Raw genomic sequence first — 20,899 nt, 5'->3', positions numbered from 1 at the left:
TAAGAATGGATCGATAGATTGGATACCGAAACCCAATGGTATAAAATAAGAATGTCTTCGGGTTCCCCTTGTCATTAATTTGTACCTTTATGATATTATATCATTTATATTAATTAGATTCTTCTCCCTGTAAAGTGTTTAGACATACAATCGTTCTCCTATAACACATGACTTAGCTTTACTGTTACACATTTAGGAGTGACCTTGATAGATAATTGGGTTTGATGTCTATTTAGTGCCAAAAAACAAGGGCTATGAGTCAAAGTCATTATTTTTTGTATACATAGCCCAAACACTTTAACAGCTTATTTCTAACAACAACAATACAGTTCACTCTGTTTCTAAGACATATTATTGCAAAAATTGAAAAAGGTACCTCAAAAATTCTATTGTCATGATTTGAATATGGAAGAAATTAAATAAAAAATTTTGAATTCATGTATGATGCAGAGAGGTCAACGTAGTGACAAGCAGAAACTGAAAAATTATTTGCTGGATACATGAATAAATGCAATCCATTCATGCCTCAGTTCTTCTAAAATCTATTCTTGCCTTGGCGTTCTATGTGAGCACTGAGCCCCTAGATTACATCATAGTGCTTCTCAAATTCCAGCCATTCCCAATAGAACTTCCCTTTCGAAGTTACTCTTTGGCATAATGATGCCTCTTTAAAATGAGGGACAATATAATTTAATTTTCTTAGACTGTAAAATGTACCTTTACCAAATGTCTTAAAAAAGACTAGATATATAAAAATTTAGACCTTACTAGTATGTAGTTAGAATTAAATGGTTAACTACAGAAAAATAGTTTATTTCCAAATATAACTAAATATTTTTCAAATATTTGAAAAATGAGTCCAAAAATATTGGAACAAGAATGTAGCTTTCTTCAAATGACAACAATCATGGTAGCAATAGAAAAGTGCTTCCAGGACCCTATGAGATAAACATATCATAACAACTATCACCTGATAGATGAAATCAAATATATGTAAGTTCAGACCTTTTCACATGCTGTTCTCTGGGAGAGTAATTAAAGATATTCCTTCTCACAGGGGAAGAATATTTTACTAGACAGCCCTGCAGCTTAGATGAAGGGCATGTCAAAATATCTATACATCTTTGCTCTCTATTCATGATCAATAAACAATTTGGGCGTTGGTACCTTGCTGGCTAGGGCAAGTAGAGGGCATCTGGGGAGAAAATATTAACTTTACAGTTATCCCACCATGGAAAAATCTCCCCCACTGCAAACTCATAAATTAATATTTACTTTATAAATCATCTATAAACATGATTATTGAGCATCAGTAACCAGGAAAACTTAACTGTTTTCAATATAAAGACAAAAATAAATGTGAGCCTAGAAAACTCAGATGTAAACCATGCAATGGGGAACTCAGGGCAAGTTAAGTAATTAATATGTCCCATTTGGGTGACTGGCTGGACTTCTTTTGCAACACTCACCACTAACAACCCAAAAGCTTTCCTTCTAAAACATACTTATTTGCAAAGTAAGGATAATAAGCCATATTTTTTAAGATATATAATGTATTTTAAAAATTATTAAAACCAAAATGAGGATTAAAAATCAATTAAATAGAATAAAATTTTAAACACAGATGCAAAATTGTCAGAAATTAATTTGTTATAAACTACAGTAGCAAACAATAAGAAAATCATATTTAATGACTAACAGTAAAAGCTGAATACTAGTATATAGAAAAAATAACTTATATCTACACCTAATGCCAGAGGTTTTAATAAATGGCAAGTCTGTTAAAGATATATACACTCTATAAATTATAAAAGAAAGAATACTACTCAAAGAGAATGCACTGTATGCTAGTTTTTTCTATTAAAATGTATCTAATTTAATGTCCCAAAGTCTTCCAGGGAAGAAAATAGATAAGGAATTTGCTATTTACAGAACTAAATTAACTCACTCATGGAAACAAACCCAGTTAGTGAAATTCCTGGAATTTGAACCATATCTAAATCTTTATTCATTTCAGTATGCCACACTGGCATAGCACATTGATCTTAACTGTAAATAGATAATTCTACACGCTTGACAAACAAGATGCTCTAATTAGAGATAAGACACCTTAAATAAATAAAATAAAAAGATATTTTAACTTCTATACAATAAAAACTAACAAATGTGATAAAAATGAAGACAATGAAGATTTCCAATTAATGATAGTTGAGTCAAGATATTTTTACTCTACTCAATTTTATGAAATAAAATAACAATAAATAAAATAATAGTTGAACATAACAATCCACCTTCAAAAAGCAAACACACGCAATGTCTGCTAAGTACACTGAAATGTGGACCAAAACTAGGAAGTTCTAGAGGTAGTTAATATTCCTCCAGATCTCCTGTGGAGGGCAGATTTCTCTAAAAGTAAATGACACAGTCTTTCAAGATTCAGTGATGTAGGCAAGTTATAGAATTGTCAGAGAACATTCTTATAGGAAATCTGTTCCATATCACTGGTCAGTAGGTGAGTCAAAGCTGAAAGACAGACTCTTTAAAGATGTCATCTTTACTTCCTGACCCCATAGACATGAGGAAGGAAGAAAGAGAATACTATAGCACATTCAAGGTAACCCAGGGACCAATCCAACTAAACTTCATGAGTAAAAACCAGCAGAAACAACAGAATGCAGAAAAGCACCTTAAAACACTTCATATATTGAAATCATCAGGCATGTACTATCAAATAAAAATCCAATAAAATTCATATACCTAGTATACTATACTAGATCAAAACAAAAGAGAATGCACAGATTTAAAATATCAAGAATTCTTTAAAATAGGACTTAACTATAGATTCCACAGATATTAGGAAAATAATAAGAGGCTATTATAAACAACACGTTGCAAATCAATTAGAAGATTTAAATAAAATGGAGAAATTCATAGTAAAAAGTACAATTTACTCAAACTGTCTTAAGAACCAAACACTCAAGGAGGAAATAATTTCAATCTAATACAACTCTTCTAGATAAGAGAATAAAACATCACAATCCTCAACTCATTTAAGAAGGCTAGCATAACTTCGACCAAAAAATTCAACAAGATTAGCGTAAGACAGGAAAACTATATGCCAATTTCACTCATGAAATTAGGTGGAAAATTCCTAAACAGAATATTCACAAGCTAAATCTAGTACTATATCAAAATGATGATGACCAAATCTGGGTTTATAACTTAAAACACAAGGCTGGGTTAACATTAGAAAATTCAATCCATGTAATACACCACAGAAACAAATTAAGTGAGAAAAATTATGTAATCTTCCCGACATATAGGACATGTTTAGTAAAACATATGCTCGTAGTAAATTATGAGTAGAGAAGACTTTCTTAACTTTATACAGACTATCTATAAAATCCCCCAAATAAATATCATACTTAATAGTACAAAATTAAAAGATTTCTCTGTGAAATAGAGAAATAAAATAGTGATGTTCACTATCAAAGTTTTGTTTAATATTTTGCTGATGGTACAAAAGTAGGGGGGAAAGGTTATGGGGATGATTGGAAAAAAAGAAACAAAACTATCATTATTGTCAGATTAAATGATTGTGTAGTTAAAAATCCAAAAGACTCTTCAGATATATCATTCAAATTAAAAATAAGGGTTTAGCAAAATTGCTGGATGCAAATGGCAGAATGCCAAAATCAACTGCACTTCTGTGTGCAAGAAAATGTTAGAAATTGTAATTAAAGAAAATATATCATTATATTATTATACTACTACCAAGGAATAACCTTTAAAAGGTCTCTGTAAGACCTTAACAATGAAAAAATAAAACTTCATTAAATAAAACCTAAAAATATAAAGAAATCTCCTTGTTTGTGGTACTCCAATAAATGACTCAAAATTGAAATTTTGACAATTCTTTCTAATTTCTGTTAAAATATTATACAAGCCTAATCAAAATTGCAGCTTGTTGGTGAAACACCTGGTTCTAAAATATACAGGAAATGCTATTGGCCAAGAACAGCCAAAACACTCTTGAATAGAACAAAGTTATGCAATTAAAACAGCTTAGCACTAACATAAGAATAGATGAATAGGCAAAAGGAAAAAGAGGGAGAGACAGAGCTTAAAAACAGATACACACTTTTATGCACACTATTATTTTTCAATATTTTATTTATTTAAATTTTTGTTTGTATATTATATATTTTATGCACACCCTCAGATTTATTATAATTGGTACTACAGAAAGCAGTGCAGAAAGCAGTCGCTTTTTAATGAAGTGTCTGGACATTAAGGTACACATATAAAAAATAAAGATGAAATTGATCCCATAACATTTACAAAAATCATCTCCAGATGATTTAGGAATTTAACTTTGAAAGGCAGTATAAGTGTGTGAAAAGCTTTCTTAAGACACAAGAGCACTAACCATTAAAGACTGATAAACTTGACAATTTCAAAAATAAAAATTTCTATACATTATATCTTCTTAAAAAGTAAAAAGTCAAGCCACAGAATGAGTGAAAAATACTTGCAATACATATATCCAACAATGACACACAAGATGAGTAATGTAAAGAACAACAAATCAATTTTTTAAGAGGCACAATCTGATTAAAAATGGGGAAAAAAATTTTCAATATGCCTTTAACAAAAGAAAAAAATCCAAACGGACAATAAACACAGGCAAAGATATTAAACTCAACAACAATCAGAGAAATTCATAGGAGATAACATGTACCCACCCTGCAAATTGGATAAAGTTTAAGAGTCTGATAATGCTTTTGCTTTCTGTGTGGGCGAGCAAAGCAAACTCTCCGAAACTGATGATGGGAACTCAGCCCAGGTCAGTATAGTCACTTGGGAAAACAAGTTAAAGAAAATTAACTTATGACCCAGAAATTCTGCTCCTTGTATACGCCCCAGGGAAATTGTGTGCATATACTGATATAAAGGAGATATGAAAAAAGAGGCGAAGATGATAGGATTGCTGGAAGGGGGCCATGAACCAAAGAATTGAAGGCATCCACTAGAAGCTGGAAGAGGCAAGGAAACAATTCTTCTCCAGAGCCTCTAGAATTGCAGCCCTGCTGACACCATTATTTTAGCCCCATGAGACTCATTTTGAACTTCTGACCATCAGAGATGTAAGATTATGAATTTGTGTAGTTTTCAGTCACTGTTTGTGATAACTTATTACAGCAGCAATAGGGTACTAAGAGATAGCAGGATGGCTTCTAACAGCCTATTCTATGCAAAAATATAATCATTCTCAATTGCAAAATTTTTAAAAAATCCAAAACAAACTTAAAAGAGAAAAAAATAAGTAAAAATAATTGCAATGCATATGACAGAAGTTAATTTCCCTTACATAAGAAGTTTATAAATCTATAATTAAGACCTCAGTAACACAATGGGAAAAAGGAAAAAGGAAGCAAGCTTTTCACATAAAAAGAAACACTAATAGCCAGTACCGCTTCCCTCCCATGAAGAGGCGCTAATCTTACCATGTTAGAAAAATGTCCATGTTTACCTGCTGCCGTTTCGGGTTACCCATAGGCCCAGGTTAATTACCCTGGCTCAGTAGCTCTTAAACTTCAGCCTGCAACTCTAGAATTACCTAGAAAGCTTGTTGAGAATACATAATTCTAGTTCCCACCTCCAGAGATTCTGATTCAGTAAATCTGGGGCCGAGAAATCTGCTCTTGTTATGTACTGGACCATACGATTTTGCAAGTGGCCCAAGAAATATATTTCTAAAAACACTGCCTAGCTTTTGACCTTCCTATATCTGGATTTCTTCCAAAACAACCTGAGCCCAGATCCCATTCAGAGTCTGCTAGATGCATAACTACACCGAAAGCAAACTATATATATACTATACATATATATATATATATATACCTTACAACTTTGCCAGAGAAGGACACTGCCAGTGTCATCAAAGTAGCCAGAGTGACATCTAAGTAATTACCACATTGTGGAACCGCTGCCACTGCTGTCATGATCAGGAGTCGAGGGTGAACTACAGTGACATTTTGGGGAATGAGTATGTAGTAAGTATGCAGTAAGTATGTAAGTAATGCACTTTAATTAATACAGAGCTAGAAGCCACGCTACTCATTCTGCCCTTATTTGGAATACATCCCACACCAAGGGCCTGAAGTCCCAGAGAACCAACAAGGCGCTTCTGTCTGTGGGTAAGTATGATTTTAGGGTGTAAACCAACATCATCCTTATGTTATTAGCATAACTCTTTAGGAAACTGATGTTTGATTCCATGATTTCTAACACCCACTAAATAACCTGGTTTGCCAGCACCCTTGTTGCCATACATAAACTGGATTTAATGAGGAGACAGGTTGTTTATCTTCAATGCCATCATCTCAAGGTGAACAGACATGTATTCACAGTAACTACTCTAGGTCAAGACCGAGGCAGCTTTGTTTACCTATTTTCCATCCCTCCAGGCCCATGCTAATGAAAACCCTTTTGCTTGAGTCAACTCTAGAACCTCCTTGCCTGTAGCATTTGACATAGTTTGGGACCATAAATATTTTTAAAATTTTCTTTCCTCTAACACCTGTTTTCAAGAGATTAAGCTGCCCTTAGATACTTAAAGAATATCCACCAGTAACCCTAAACTGTGATAATTTGATGTAAAACTTTGTCCTGACACCATTTTCATAATATCTTTGCCTGTAGAGATTTCTTTTTCTTTTTTTTTTCAAAAAGAATTTGTACTGGAATGTATTGAATTAGCTGTTCTCTGTGGCATTATTTTTTTTTAATATGTGTTAAAGTGCTTACTATGTGTTAGGTGGGTATGACGTTTGGAATGAAAATGCCCTACAACTTTGGAAGCAGGATGAGACAATATTACAGAAACACAAGAACAATAATTAAATATCAAGAGCACCCCTGAAATTCAATGTACACTTTCATATGAGCAAATGAAATCAAATTGGTTTGATTTCAAACATAAATAATAGGGCAAACTTAAATTGAAAATTTCCGCTTGCAGAGTCAGCTGTTAAACTCAATAGTTTGGTCAACTCTCCAGTATAGAAAGGTTTTATTTTTTAATAATAACGTTCAACTGTCCACTCTTTTCCATTTTGCCTTCACATATCTATCCAATACTGAAAAGTGGCTTGGTATATATATAAATTGACTATAAATCAGGAGGTAGAATTCTTGCCCTCTTCATAGTACTAATAAACTTTTCAGCCTCTCTGGGCTATACTGTAACATCGAGACAAGAGAAGGAAGAGGGTACAGATTGGATAAATAATCTCTAGGGTATCTTTAAGCATTAATATTTCATGCTCTGTGTCATTCATGGCTGGTACCTCACAAGAGAAACAGAAGTAGTTGCTGTTTATCTATCTAAGCTCGAAACCATGTGCTTTGCCTAGAAAAGGATTTTACTAACTAAAATTCTTTGAGGATTCTACTTTGAGATAATCTCCTCAACTCTCCCAAAAAAGTAAGTCCAAATAAGGTCATAGGAGTTATTGCAGAATCTTTTAAATCTGCTCATGAGAGTAATCTCCAGCAAATTCTGGGGAGCACTGAAATCAGGAGTTATAAATGGGGAAATCTGGAGGAATCATCTAAATGATATAGCCCTTATTTCTACTGATTGTTGTTTCTTTTCTTTGAAATTCACCCAGTGAATAGCAATTTAGATAGATAGAAAATTTTATATTTCAGAAGAAATCAACCAAGCATGATATAAACAAAGGGGGGTAAACGCTTGTAAAATATCTCCATATGACACAGCAAGGGAAAAGTATAATTTTCCCCTTGTGAATAACAATAGGGATCTAGACCTGTTTCATTAATTCTCTTAGGCAAATTAAATTATTCTAATTTAACATTAACTAAAATAAAACAAAAACAAATTTCTTTAACTGGCTAAACAATGGACAATTTTCCATATTATGATGTTAGTATAATACACTATTAGAGGTTGCCTCAGAGCTTGCTTGGAAGTTGTTACGGAAATAAAACCATCGTGATAGCTACAGACTTCTCCCTGATCCCCTAGTTCCTTCTTAAGGTCTGACTCACCCATTGTTCAGAACCATAAATCCACTATGGACTATAAATCCCTGCTGGCTTCTCCCATTCTCTACTTTTCTGCAGTGACTCCCATTGCAATCAAAGATCTCCCACATTTATTCCTGCCTCTTGGCCCAGTGCGTAGTACTGGAAACAGTGAAGCTCCTGTATGCTCTCTACCATCCTCTCATATTCTCCTTTTGAGGCAGACACCAGAAAGAATTTTATGTACATGGGCCATGGTAAACTGGGTAGCACACAGAAAGAGAGTGTCAGCCATACATTTTTTTAAGCCTGAAATTCCATTTATTTGGGACACTTTATTTTCTCCTCCTATGTTTCTGTAATTCAAATCTTAAGCAGTATTGCACATTACATTTCCACAAGACACAAACCATCTCCAGAGCTGTTAGTGGTGTGTTTCTAGGGATAGAAAAATACTCAGTTAGCCAAGGAATATCCCCACTCATTGATACAGTGCAAATTCTCATCATCCTTCTTTATTCGAAACTAAGTCAAATGTTTCGTACAATGGGAGGGAGGGAAACTCAAGAGGGAAGAGATATGGGGATATATGTGTATGTAGAGCTGATTCACTTTGTTATAAAGCAGAAACTAACACACCATTGTAAAGCAGTTATACTCCAATAAAGATGCTAAAAAAATAAATATATAAAATTTTTTAAAAATAAAAACAAGGCCACAGTGCAGTTATAGCCAATGAAAAGGTCCTTGGGAGGCTGGATTGGAGAGAACCCCCTCACTTCACCCTTTCTCTTGGCAATCATCTCAAGCAGTAGCACCATTTGTACCTTCGATATATACAAAAACAAAGGGAAAATGCTGTGCATTCCAAAAGCCCAAAGCTCACTGGCACCATTGATAGAGGATATATCTCAAAGAGTAAAAATAATTTAATGCTTTTCTGACCTATCTATAAAAGAAAATTTTTATAGTAGATACAGTTGTCACATTTCAAACCTCTGGAGAAAAATTCATGAAAACAAAGAAGGATGGAAGCTCAGTTGGCTATAAACAGTTACAAGGGAATGTTTTAAATGCTTATTTACTCAAGCATAGGTTTCCATAACTCTTGGTTTAAAGACTAATCTAGCATACAATGAAATAGTGGGTTAATATCCACTCCATGAATGTATATGTATTAGTTCTAGACAATCTGGAGGACCACCCAAAAATGTATTTTAAAACGTGGACCATATACATGATTTATCAGGTCAGCGTATACATTTTTGAACTGGGCAGATATCCCCAAATATATGGTTTGGCTTAGGCAGATATGTCCAAATACTGCCTCCTCATAACAATTCATTTTTTTCCCATTGCTTAAGTATAATTTCTTGCTCTCTGTCCCATAAATATCTTTAACATATAATTCATTTCTCTTCATTTTAGAATACTATGCCAGCCCTCCAATTGCCTAGATTCTTTCCTATGCTTGCAAAAATGCTAAACTAAGGTTCTAGAGGAACTAAGTGTTATTTGGAATACATTCCCTGACTAGGGATAGACCTGCCTTGTTTCTGAATTGCAGGGATGGGGTAGTGAAGGCAAGATGCGGTCTCCCTTTAAAATTCTCCAACCAATACCTATTAGCAATTAGAGAACATTTAACTACACTTTCTTTTTTATGTTTGTGAGTGTTGCTGCCAGCCTGAAATCTTTTCATGAGAAAACTATGCGTATACTAAACCCAGACAAACAAAGGAGAAGAGAAAAATGAAAAAGGGAAAATGATTTTCAGAAATATACAGATGCTGCTCTGGTCTTTTCCCCTTAAATTCTCAGGTTTCCAATTTCAGCTTCTTCTCAATAAATATATTTCTGAGGGTTTAAAGGTGTTCCTCATCCATATTATACACTTTTTTATCAGTGGAAATGCCATGAGGAGTGAACTGTATTGTGGTTACCTTAAAACAATTCAGTTAATGTTATACCACACTGGTTTGACTGTATATAGAGGAAATAAAGTTGCTAAAATGTGGAAACAAATATACTAGTGAAATCAGAGTTTCTTTGTCTTAATCTTATTTTTAGAAGATCTTTAAAATTGAAGAATGCAGCTCAACTATAGGACTTCTTACGGAGGGACGCAGGAATCACCAGAATTAAGAGATGAGAGTTTCATTATTCTTTCTCCCTACACCATACTTAGGCTTGGTGCCTTTTCACAAGGTCCTCTGCTCAGAGTGTCAGTCCTTGAAGTTGGTTCTGTAGTGGACATGTGTGTGTGTGTGTCAGTATATGTAATTTTGCTTTTACAATGCTGGCAGTAAGAAGCCTACTAATTTTATTCAGCATGGTGACAGGCCCTAACATTTAAATTATTTTTCATGTTGTGAGTAATTTATTATTCATTGGGTATCTTCCCTGTAAATCTTGTCCTCACTCTGTAAGATTTGTCTTTGGTGTCCAACAAAGGGTTTCATTGCAATGAGAATCAAGGTGTGTCTATCCTCTGACCCACAGCCCAAGCAGTGCCAGCCTTCCAGACCAGCCCAGGAGCTCGGGGTGGGGAAACAGAGCCATTATAGAACATCTTCATTCCTCTGCCCAGACAACAGCAGAGTTATCTCCCAGGCCCTCCTAGAAGGGCATCTCGAAGCACATCTTGCTGAAGAGCCAAATTCAGGACCCAGAGGATTAAGACTAAAATCAAATCTCACTGGGGTTCCTGTGCAAGAGAGAACTGGAGGAATGGATTGGCTCTTTTTCAGGAATATTTGCCTTTTGATCATTTTAATGGTAAGTAGAATTTAAAGGCCTGGGAAAGAAATACAAACTTGAAACCTTGCCTCCTGTGTCAGTTGTTGGACTTTCTACATGGGATTCACTCCATTTTAAAACCCCTTCCAGCAAAGAGAGTTCTATGAGTTCAGCCTCTGGTGACTTCAAAGGACTCTCCATGCTTGAGGGAACAAATGGCATAGAGAAGCAGGGTGTAATCTGGTTGAATTCAACTTAAATGACATCAGAGACATAATCTAATTCAGAAAAAATGCTGGAATAATTCTAAAATGTATAATCAGAAATAAAATTATTTTTCAATTTTCTTTTACTTATACTTAAATCAGGCAGATTGTTGCCAAAATTCCCCGTGCAAATGGGTTCTACATTTGTAGGGAAGTAAAGTTGATCAAGCCCATTTCTTTTAAACAGTTATTTCCTTGCGAGTTTGTTTCAAGGTGGAGGAATGTTAGCTATGTCAAGATTACACTATAACTAATTATAAAATATTTGAATCATAAGAATTTTTTCCGGTAAGAAATGGTTAAAGAAAAATGAAGAAAACCAAGCCATTACGACAAACCCTTTCTGGAATTATCAAGGCATTCCTACAGTCCAGGAAGGGAACATTTAGGTGACCTATTTCTTTCTTTTTTTTTTTTAACATCTTTATTCGACTACAATTGCTTTACATTGTTGTGTTAGTTGTTGCTGTATAACAAAGTGAATGAGCTATACGTATACATATATCCCCATATCTCTTCCCTCTTGCATCTCCCTCCCACCCTCCCTATCCCACCCCTCTAGGTGGTCACAAAGCACCGAGCTGATCTCCCTGTGCTATGCAGCTGCTTCCCACTAGCTATCTATTTTACATTTGGTAGTGTATATATGTCCATGCCACCCTCTCACTTTGTCTCAGCTTACCCTTCCCCCTCTCCGTATCCTCAAGTCCATTCTCTAGTAGGTCTGTATCTTTATTCCCGTCTTGCCCCTAGGTCCTTCATGACCTTTCATTTTTTAATTTTTTTTTTTAGATTCCATATATATGTGTTAGCATATGGTATTTGTTTTTCTCTTTCTGACTAACTTCACTCTGTATGACAGACTCTAGGTCCATCCACCTCACTACAAATAACTCAATTTCATTTCTTTTTATGGCTGAGTAATATTCCATTGTATATATGTGCCACATCTTCCTTATCCATTCATCTGTTGATGGACACTTAGGTTGTTTCCATATCCTGGCTTTTGTAAATAGAGGTGCAATGAACATTGTGGTACATGACTCTTTGAATTATGGTTTTCTCAGGGTATATGCCCAGTAGTGGGATTGCTGGGTCGTATGGTAGTTCTATTTTTAGTTTTTTAAGGAACCTCCATACTCTTCTGCATAGTGGCTGCATCAATTTACATTCCCATCGACAGTGCAAGAGGGTCCCCTTTGCTCCACACTTTCTCCAGCATTTATTGTTTGCAGATTTTTTGATGATGGCCATTCTGAACAGTGTGAGATGCTATCTCATTGTAGTTTTGATTTACATTTCTCTAATGATTAATGATGTTGAGCATTCTTTCATGTGTTTGTTGGCAATCTGTATATCTTCTTTGGAGAAATGTCTATTTAGGTCTTCTGCCCATTTTTGGATTGGGTTGTTTGTTTTTTTTTTTTGATATTGACCTGCATGAGCTGCTTGTAAATTTTGGAGATTAATCCTTTGTCAGTTTCTTCATTTGCAAATATTTTCTCCCATTCTGAGGGTTGTCTTTTCGTCTTGTTTATGGTTTCCTTTGCTGTGCAAAAGCTTTGAAGTTTCATTAGGTCCCATTTGTTTATTTTTGTTTGGATTTCCATTACTTTAAGAGGTGGATCAAAAAAGCTCCTGCTGTGATTTAAGTCATACAGTGTTCTGTCTATGTTTTCCTCTAACAGTTTTATAGTGTCTGGTCTTACATTTAGGTCTCCAATCCACTTTGAGTTTATTTTTGTGTATGGTGTTAGGGAGTGTTCTAATTTCATTCTTTTGCAAGAAGCTGTCCGGTTTTCCCAGCACCACTTATTGAAGAGACTGTCTTTTCTCTATTGTATATCCTTGCCTCCTTTGTCAAGATTAGTTGACCATAGGTATGTGGGTTTATCTCTGGCTTTCTATATTGTTCCACTGATCTATGTTTCTGTTTTTGTGCCAGTACCATATTGTCTTGATTACTGTAGCTTTGTAGTATAGTCTGAAGTCAGGGAGTCCGGTTCCTCCAGCTCCGTTTTTTTCCATCAAGACAGTTTTGGCTATTCGGGGTCTTTTGTGTCTCCATACAAATTTTAAGATTTTTTGTTCTAGTTCTGTAAAAAATGCCACTGGTAATTTGATAGTGATTGCAATGAATCTGTAGATTGCTTTGGGTAGTATAGTCATTTTCACAATATTGATTCATCCAATCCAAGACCATGGTATATCTCTCCATCTGTTGGTATCATCTTTAATTCCTTTCATCAGTGTCTTATACTTTTTTGCATACAGGTGTTTTGTCTCCCTAGGTAGGTTTATTCCTAGTTATTTTACTCTTTTTGTTGCAATGGTAAATGGGAGAGTTGTCTTAATTTCTGTTTCAGATTTTTCATCATTAGTGTATAGGAATGCAAGAGATTTCTGTGCATTAATTATGTATCCTGCTACTTTACCAAATTCATTGATTAGCTCTAGTAGTTTTCTGGTGGCATCTTTAGGATTCTCTATGTATAGTATCATGTCATCTGCAAACAGTGACAGTTTCACTTTTTCTTGTCCAATTTGCATTACTTTTATTTCTTTTTCTTCTCTGATTGCTGTGGCTAGGACTTCCAAAACTATGTAGAATAATAGCGGTGAGAGTGGACATCCTTGTCTTTTTCCTGATCTTAGAGGAAATGCTTTCAGTTTTTCACCATTGAGATTAATGTTTGCTTTGGGTTTGTCATATATGGCCTTTATTATGTTGAGTTATGTTCCCTCTATGCCCACTTTCTGGAGCGTTTTTATAATAAAAGAGTGTTGAATTTTGTCAAAAGCTTTTTCTGCATCGATTCAGATGATCATATGGGTTTTATTCTTCACTTTGTTAGTATAGTGTATCACATTCATTGGTTTGCATATGTTGAAGAATCCTTGCATCCCTAAGATAAATCCCACTTGATCATGGTGTATGATTCTTTTAATGTGTTGTTGGATTCTGTTTGCTAGTATTTGTTGAGGATTTTTGCATCTATATTCATCAGTGATATTGGTCTGTAATTTTCTTTTTTTGTAGTATCTTTGTCTGGTTTTGGTATCACGGTGATGGTGGCCTCATAGAATGAGTTTGGGAGTGTTCCTTCCTCTGAAATTTTTTGGAAGAGTTTGAGAACGGTGGGTGTTAGCTCTTCTCTAAATGTTTGATAGAATTCACCTGTAAAGCCATCTGGTCCTGGACTTTTGTTTGAAGATTTTTTTTTTTTTTTTTTTTTGCCATACACGGACCTCCCACTACTGTGGCCTCTCCCGTTGCGGAGCACAGGCTCCGGACGTGCAGGCTCAGCAGCCATGGCTCACGGGCCCAGCTGCTCCACGGCATGTGGGATCCTTCCGGACCGGGGCACGAACCCGTGTCCCCTGCATCGGCAGGCGGACTCCCAACCACCGCGCCACCAGGGAAGCCCCATGTTGGAAGATTTTTAATCACAGCTTCAATTTCATTACTTGTGATTGCTCTGTTCATATCTTCTATTTCTTCCTGGTTCAGTCTTGGAGGTTATACCTTTCTAAGAATGTGTCCATATCTTCCACATTGTCCATTGTATTGGCATAAAGTTGCTTGTAGTAGTCTCTTAGGATGCTTTGTATTTCTGTGGTGTCTGTTTTAACTTCTCCTTTTTCATATCTAATTTTATTGATTTGAGTCCTCTCCCTCTTTTTCTTGATGAGTCTGGCTAATGGTTTATCAATTTTGCTTATCTTCTCAAAGAACCAGCTTTTAGTTTTATTGATCTTTGCTATTGTTTTCTTTGTTTCTATTTCATTTATTTCCGCTCTGATCTTTATGATTTCTTTCCTTCTGCTACCTTTGAGTTTAGTTTTTTCTTCTTTCTCTAGTTCCTTTAGGTGTAAGGTTAGATTGTTTATTTGATACTTTTCTTGTTTCTTGAGGTAGGCTTGTATAGCTATAAACTTCCCTCTTAGAACTGCTTTTACTGCATCCCATAGGCTTTGGATCATTGTGTTTTCATTGTCATTTGTCTCTAGGTATTTTTTGATTTCCTCTTTGATTTCTTCAGTGATCTCTTGGTTATTTAGTAACGTATTGTTTAGCCTTCATTTGTTTGCGTTTTTTACGTTTTTTTTTCCTGTAATTGATTTCTAATCTCATAGCATTGTGGTCAGAAAAGATGCTTGATTTGATTTCCATTTTCTTAAATTTACTGAGGCTTGACTTGTGACCCAAGATGTGATCTATCCTGGAGAATGTTCTGTGCACACTTGAGAAGAAAGTGTAATCTGTTGTTTTTGGATGGAATGTCCTTTAAATATCAATTAAATCTATCTGGTCTTTGTGTCGTTTAATGCTTCTGTTTCTTTATTAATTTTCTGTTTGGAAGATCTGTCCACTGGTGTAAGTGAGGTGTTAAAGTCCCCCACTATTACTGTGTTACTGTCGATTTCCTCTTTTATAGCTTTTAGCAGTTGCCTTATGTATTGAGGTGCTCCTATGTTGGGCGCATATATATTTATAATTGTTATATCTTCTTATTGGATTGACCCCTTGATCATTATGTAGTGTCCTTCCTTGTCTCTTGTAACATTCTTTATTTTAAAGTCTATTTTATCTGATATGAGTATTGCTACTCCAGCTTTCTTTTGATTTCCATTTGCATGGAGTATCTTTTTCCATCCCCTGACTTTCAGTCTTATGTGTCCCTAGGTCTGAAGTGGGTCTCTTATTGACAGCATATATATGGGTCTTCTTTTTGTGTGCATTCAGCAAGCCTGTGTCTTTTGGTTGGACCATTTAATCCATTCACGTTTGAGGTAATTATTGATATGTATGTTCCTATGACCATTTTCTTAATTGTTTTGTTTTTGTTTTTGTAGGTCCTTTTCTTCTCTTGTGTTTCCCACTTAGAGAATTTCCTTAAGCATTTGTTGTAGAGCTGGTTTGGTGGTGCTGAATTCTCTTAGCTTTTGCTTGTCTGTAAAGTTTTTGATTTCTCCATCGAATCTGAATGAGATCCTTGCCAGGTAGAGCACTCTTTGTTGTAGGTTCTTCCCTTTCATAACTTTAAGTATATCATGCCACTCCCTTCTGGCTTTTAGAGTTTATGCTGAGAAATCAGCTGTTAACCTTATGGGAATTCCCTTGTATGTTACTTGTTTTTCCCTTGCTGCTTTCAATAATTTTTCTTTGTCTTTAATTTTTGGCAATTTAATTACTCTGTGTCTTGACGTGTTTCTCCTTGGGTTTATCCTGTATGGGACTCTCTGCACTTCCTCAACTTGGGTGGCTATTTCCTTTCACAAGTTAGGGAAGTTTTCGACTATAATTTCTTCAAATATTTTCTCGGGTCCTTTCACTCTCTCTTCTCCTTCTGGGACCCCTATAATGCGAATGTTGTTACGTTTAATGTTGTCTCAGAGGTCTCTTAGGCTGTCTTCATTTCTTTTTATTTTTTTTTTCTTTATTCTGTTCCTCAGCAGTGAATTCCACCATTCTGTCTTCCAGGTCACTTATCCGTTCTTCTGCCTCAGTTATTCTGCTGTTGATTCCTTCTAGTGTACTTTTCATTTCAGTTATTGTATTGTTCATCTCTGTTTATTTGCTCTTTAATTCTTCTAGGTCTTTGTTAAACATTTCTTACATCCTCTCGATCTTTGCCTCCATTGTTTTTCCGAGGTCCTGGATCATCTTCACTATCATTATTCTGAATTCTTTTTTCTGGAAGATTGCCTATCTCCACTTCATTTAGTTGTTTTTCTGGGGTTGTATCTTGTTCCTTCATCTGGTACATAGCCCTTTGCCTTTTCATCATGTCTATCTTTCTGTGAATGTGGTTTTTGTTCCACAGGCTGCAGGACTGTAGTTCTTCTTGCTTCTGCTGTCTGCCCTCTGTTGGATGAGGCTAAGAGGCTTGTGCAAGTTTCCTGATGGGAAGGACTGGTGGTGGCTAGAGCTGACTGTTGCTCTGGTGGACAGAGCTCAGTAAACTTTAATCCATTTGACTGCTGATGGTTGGGGCTGGGTTCCCTCCCTGTTGGCTGTTTGGCCTGAGGCAACCCAACACTGGGGCTTACCTTGGCTCTTTGGTGGGGTAATGGCAGACTCTGGGAGGGCTCATGCCGAGGAGTACTTCCCAGAACTTCTGCTGCCAGTGTCCTTGTCCCCACGGTGAGCCACAGCCACCTCCTGCCTCTGCAGGGGACCCTCCAACACTAGCAGGTAAGTCTGGTTCAGTCTCCCCTGGGGTCACTGCTCCTTCTCCTGGGTCCCGATGCACACACTACTTTGTGTGTGCCTTCCAAGAGTGGAGTCTCTGTTTCCTCCAGTCCTGTTGAAGTCCTGCTATCAACTCACACTAGACTTCAAAATCTGATTCTCTAGGAATTCCTCCTCCTGTTGCCAGACCCCTAGGTTGGGAAGCCTGACGTGGAGCTCAGAACTTCACTCCAGTGGGTGGACTTCTGTGTTATATGTGTTCTCCAGTATCTGAGTAACCCACCCAACAGTTATGGGATTTGATTTTACTGTGATTGTGCCCCTCTTACCTTCTTATTGTGGCTTCTCGTTTGTCTTTGGATGTGGGGTATCTTTTTTGGTGAGCTCCAGTGTCTTCCTGTTGATGATTGTCCAGCAGCTAGTTGTGATTCTGGTGTTCTCACAAGAGGGAGTGAGAGCACATGCTTTTACTCCACCATCTTGGTTCAGGGTCACAAATTTTGCTCCTTCCTTAGTTTTTCCCACCAAAATTATCAGCTCTGTGAAGGCACCATCAATGGCTGCTGGTTTATTGTATTTCCAGTGCCTTGCTCTGTGCAGTTCTGGAGAGGAGAGGGCCCCACACCATGCAGGGCTGCACAGGGAAATGGTGAGGGTCGTCTCCGGGCACAGAGAAAGAGGCAACTTACGGCTGAAGCCTTTACCGTGCTTTCCTTGGAAAGAAACAGGTGAGGCAGATTCCATCCAGAAGTCTTGATTGGCAAATGGATGAACTGAGCGCTCAACTGAGCAATCAATGAATGGACCAACTAGGTTTCACATTGGTAGCACAGATGCTGGTACTCACAAATGGCTCTTCATCTGAGACACAGGGAGGGACACTTCCTCAACAGCTAACAGTGAAGGGAAGCATCACAAAAATCAGACTCCACCATGACCTAACCCGACAGCCGTGCCAGCTGCCGAGCCTCAGGTGAGCCCTTGTCTTTGCCTAGGGCCGTGGGCGCAGGGGTCGGGACCTGGAGGCTGCCTGCTGAGCTGGGAGCTACCTAAGTGGCCCCGCGCAGGCTTAGCTGGGCAAGCGCCTGCCACCAACAGTTCCTGATAGAACTTGCTTAAACGCAAACTTAATAATAATTGATTTAAACAATTCTTTAATTTTTAATAATCTAGTAAGAACTATGATTACCTGATGTATACCCATCATTTATGCAGCTTCTGACAATCAATAAATATAAGTTGATTGAATAAAAGAATGAACCATTAAATGATTATTATAAATTACCATATATGCTTAGACACATTTCTAGTCTGTCCTTTATTACACTGACATATTATTAAGTATGCTGATAATTCTGACTATTGTTACAGATGTACTACATTGTTTTTAGTATGTTTTGATATCTGGTAAGTGCAGTCACCACCCATTACCTTTTTTTTTTAAACTTATCTTGGCACTTCTGATACACTCAAGTTTAGAAAAAATAGCAAACGATGGAATTTTGATTAAAAATAAAATTAAATTGAATATATAAATGCATAACTTTGAGCCATTCAAAAATAGCATTAATCTAATGCTTTGCCTTTTCTAGTGTGATATTTTACACAGGATAAATACTTCAGAAAAAAGTTAAAACTTCTGGAAATTTGAGACTGCTGATAAATACTTTTCATTATAACCATTGACTGGTTGATAGTTTTTATTTTCTTTCAAAACCATTTTCTCTATTTCTTATATATAAGCTCAGTATTCAAAACAAAAAACAAAAAAACAAAACAAAAAACCCCCAGAAAATCATACAGTAGAGGGCAAAATAAAGTTCCCAATAGTAAGATACAATTCATTTACTTTCCATCATAATATATTTCAAAAACAACCATGAAAACCAAATAAATGAATCCTAAATATTACACTTATTAAACATATTACATGGAAAAAATCCCATTCCCAAAAAGCCAGTTACTGTCACTAAATATGATATACAATTTTTTACTTTTTTCTTGAATGTTACCATGTGTCCATGTGTAAATGGTTGTTGCAATCTTTTAAACATGGACTAAATAATAAATACAGATAATAAAAATTAATTTGTGAAAACTTCTTTAAATTCTATTTCAGCTTATTTGAAATAAAAGTAAGTGAAAAAATAGAGTTCATACTAGGAAAGAATTACTGTTGGAGATCTGCCAGTGCTTTTGTGGATTGTTAAGAAAGTGAATAAGCAAAAGATTGTGTCGTATCATTTTAAAAAATAACAAAATTAAGTGAAATTGAATGCAGAAAAAAATAATAAAGGAAAAGGCAATAAAACCATTCCAATAATTATACGAATAAATCCTTTTTTGCAGCTAAAGATGGTGATTGGTACTGAACTGTTGGCAAGTGGGTATCACATGCTGGCACAAAGTGCTTTTTCATTAGCTCATAAGCAGTTTGAATTGTGCATAAGAAAGGTAATGCAGTGGTACCAATATACAATGTGGAAAAAGTGAGTTGAGGGGAAAAAATGAAAATTGAGGGCTATCTGTATTTACTGTCATTGGCATAAAGGATCAACCTTAAGTATTGAAAAATTTTTTCTTAAAAAGACCACGCCTTGGTTAGAAATCCATAGAGCTGAGTTTCCCTGTGATGAGTAAGATGACTGAGTTAAAGGTAACAGAGATGCTGAATGTGTGTTTAATAGGAGGCAGTGAGTATGTGTGGTGAGTGATGATGAGGTGTTAGTACAAAAGTCACAGTGTTTGCATGTGATCAGCATAAGTATTGCTTGACTGGGAAGTCTTATCTATTTAACAAGGAAGTGGAGGTGGAGACTTTTGTATGAGTAAGGCATGAGCCACCAGGTGTGGGGAACCTGAAGCTAGATAGGAACTGTCAACAAAAGAGTGAAAAAATAAATATTTATTATCATGCACCAAGCATTATGCTAATTACTTTTCAAATATTTTCTCATTCAATCCACCCTATGATCTTCCTTTTAAAGATGAAGAAAAGTGAGAAAAAGAAAAATGATATGGGAGCCCCTGTGACCTCGTTTCAATGCTCATTCATTCATTCATTAAAAATGTTTTTAGGGCTTCCCTCGTGGCGCAGTGGTTGAGAGTCTGCCTGCCGATGCAGGGAACACGGGTTCATGCCCCGGTCTGGGAAGATCCCACATGCCGCGGAGCGGCTGGGCCCGTAAGCCATGGCCGCTGAGCCTGCGCGTCCGGAGCCTGTGCTCCGCAACGGGAGAGGCCACAACAGTGAGAGGCCTGTGTACCGCAAAAAAAAAAAAAATGTTTTTAGTATTTCACTATTACCTGTGAGCTGAGTGCTGGGAACGGAGAGGTTGAATTAAGGTCCTTGCCATCAAGAACCTCACAGTCAGATGCAGGAAGAAATAAAATACAGTATGACAAGTGTTTATGAGGGGTGTGAATGAGAGGGCTATGGGAGAAGAGAGGGGTGCCCAGCTGAATGGAGTTGAGAAAGGCTTCTCTGAAGAAGTGACCTTTCAGCTGAGTCTGGCAGGACTGCAGGAAATAGCCAAATGAAGAAACAGGAATGGCATTCCAGGTCAATAGAACAGAATGGGGGAGAGACACACACACACACACACAGAGAGAGAGAGAGAGAGAGAGAGAGAGAGAGAGAGAGAGA

The 20,899-nt window shown here is 36.4% G+C and overlaps 1 long non-coding RNA gene across 1 annotated transcript in view; it reads right to left on the bottom strand.

The window, feature by feature from the left end:
- LOC137203377 (uncharacterized) overlaps positions 1 to 20,899 on the bottom strand; it is a 173,024-nt gene that overhangs the window by 78,414 nt on the left and 73,711 nt on the right. The window lies entirely within an intron of this gene.

Source organism: Pseudorca crassidens, chromosome 12 (assembly GCF_039906515.1).
Source record: "Pseudorca crassidens isolate mPseCra1 chromosome 12, mPseCra1.hap1, whole genome shotgun sequence".
Classification (NCBI taxonomy): Eukaryota; Metazoa; Chordata; class Mammalia; order Artiodactyla; family Delphinidae; genus Pseudorca; species Pseudorca crassidens.
Note: the sequence above shows the minus strand (reverse complement) of the source record. Positions and strands in the feature narration are given on the sequence as shown.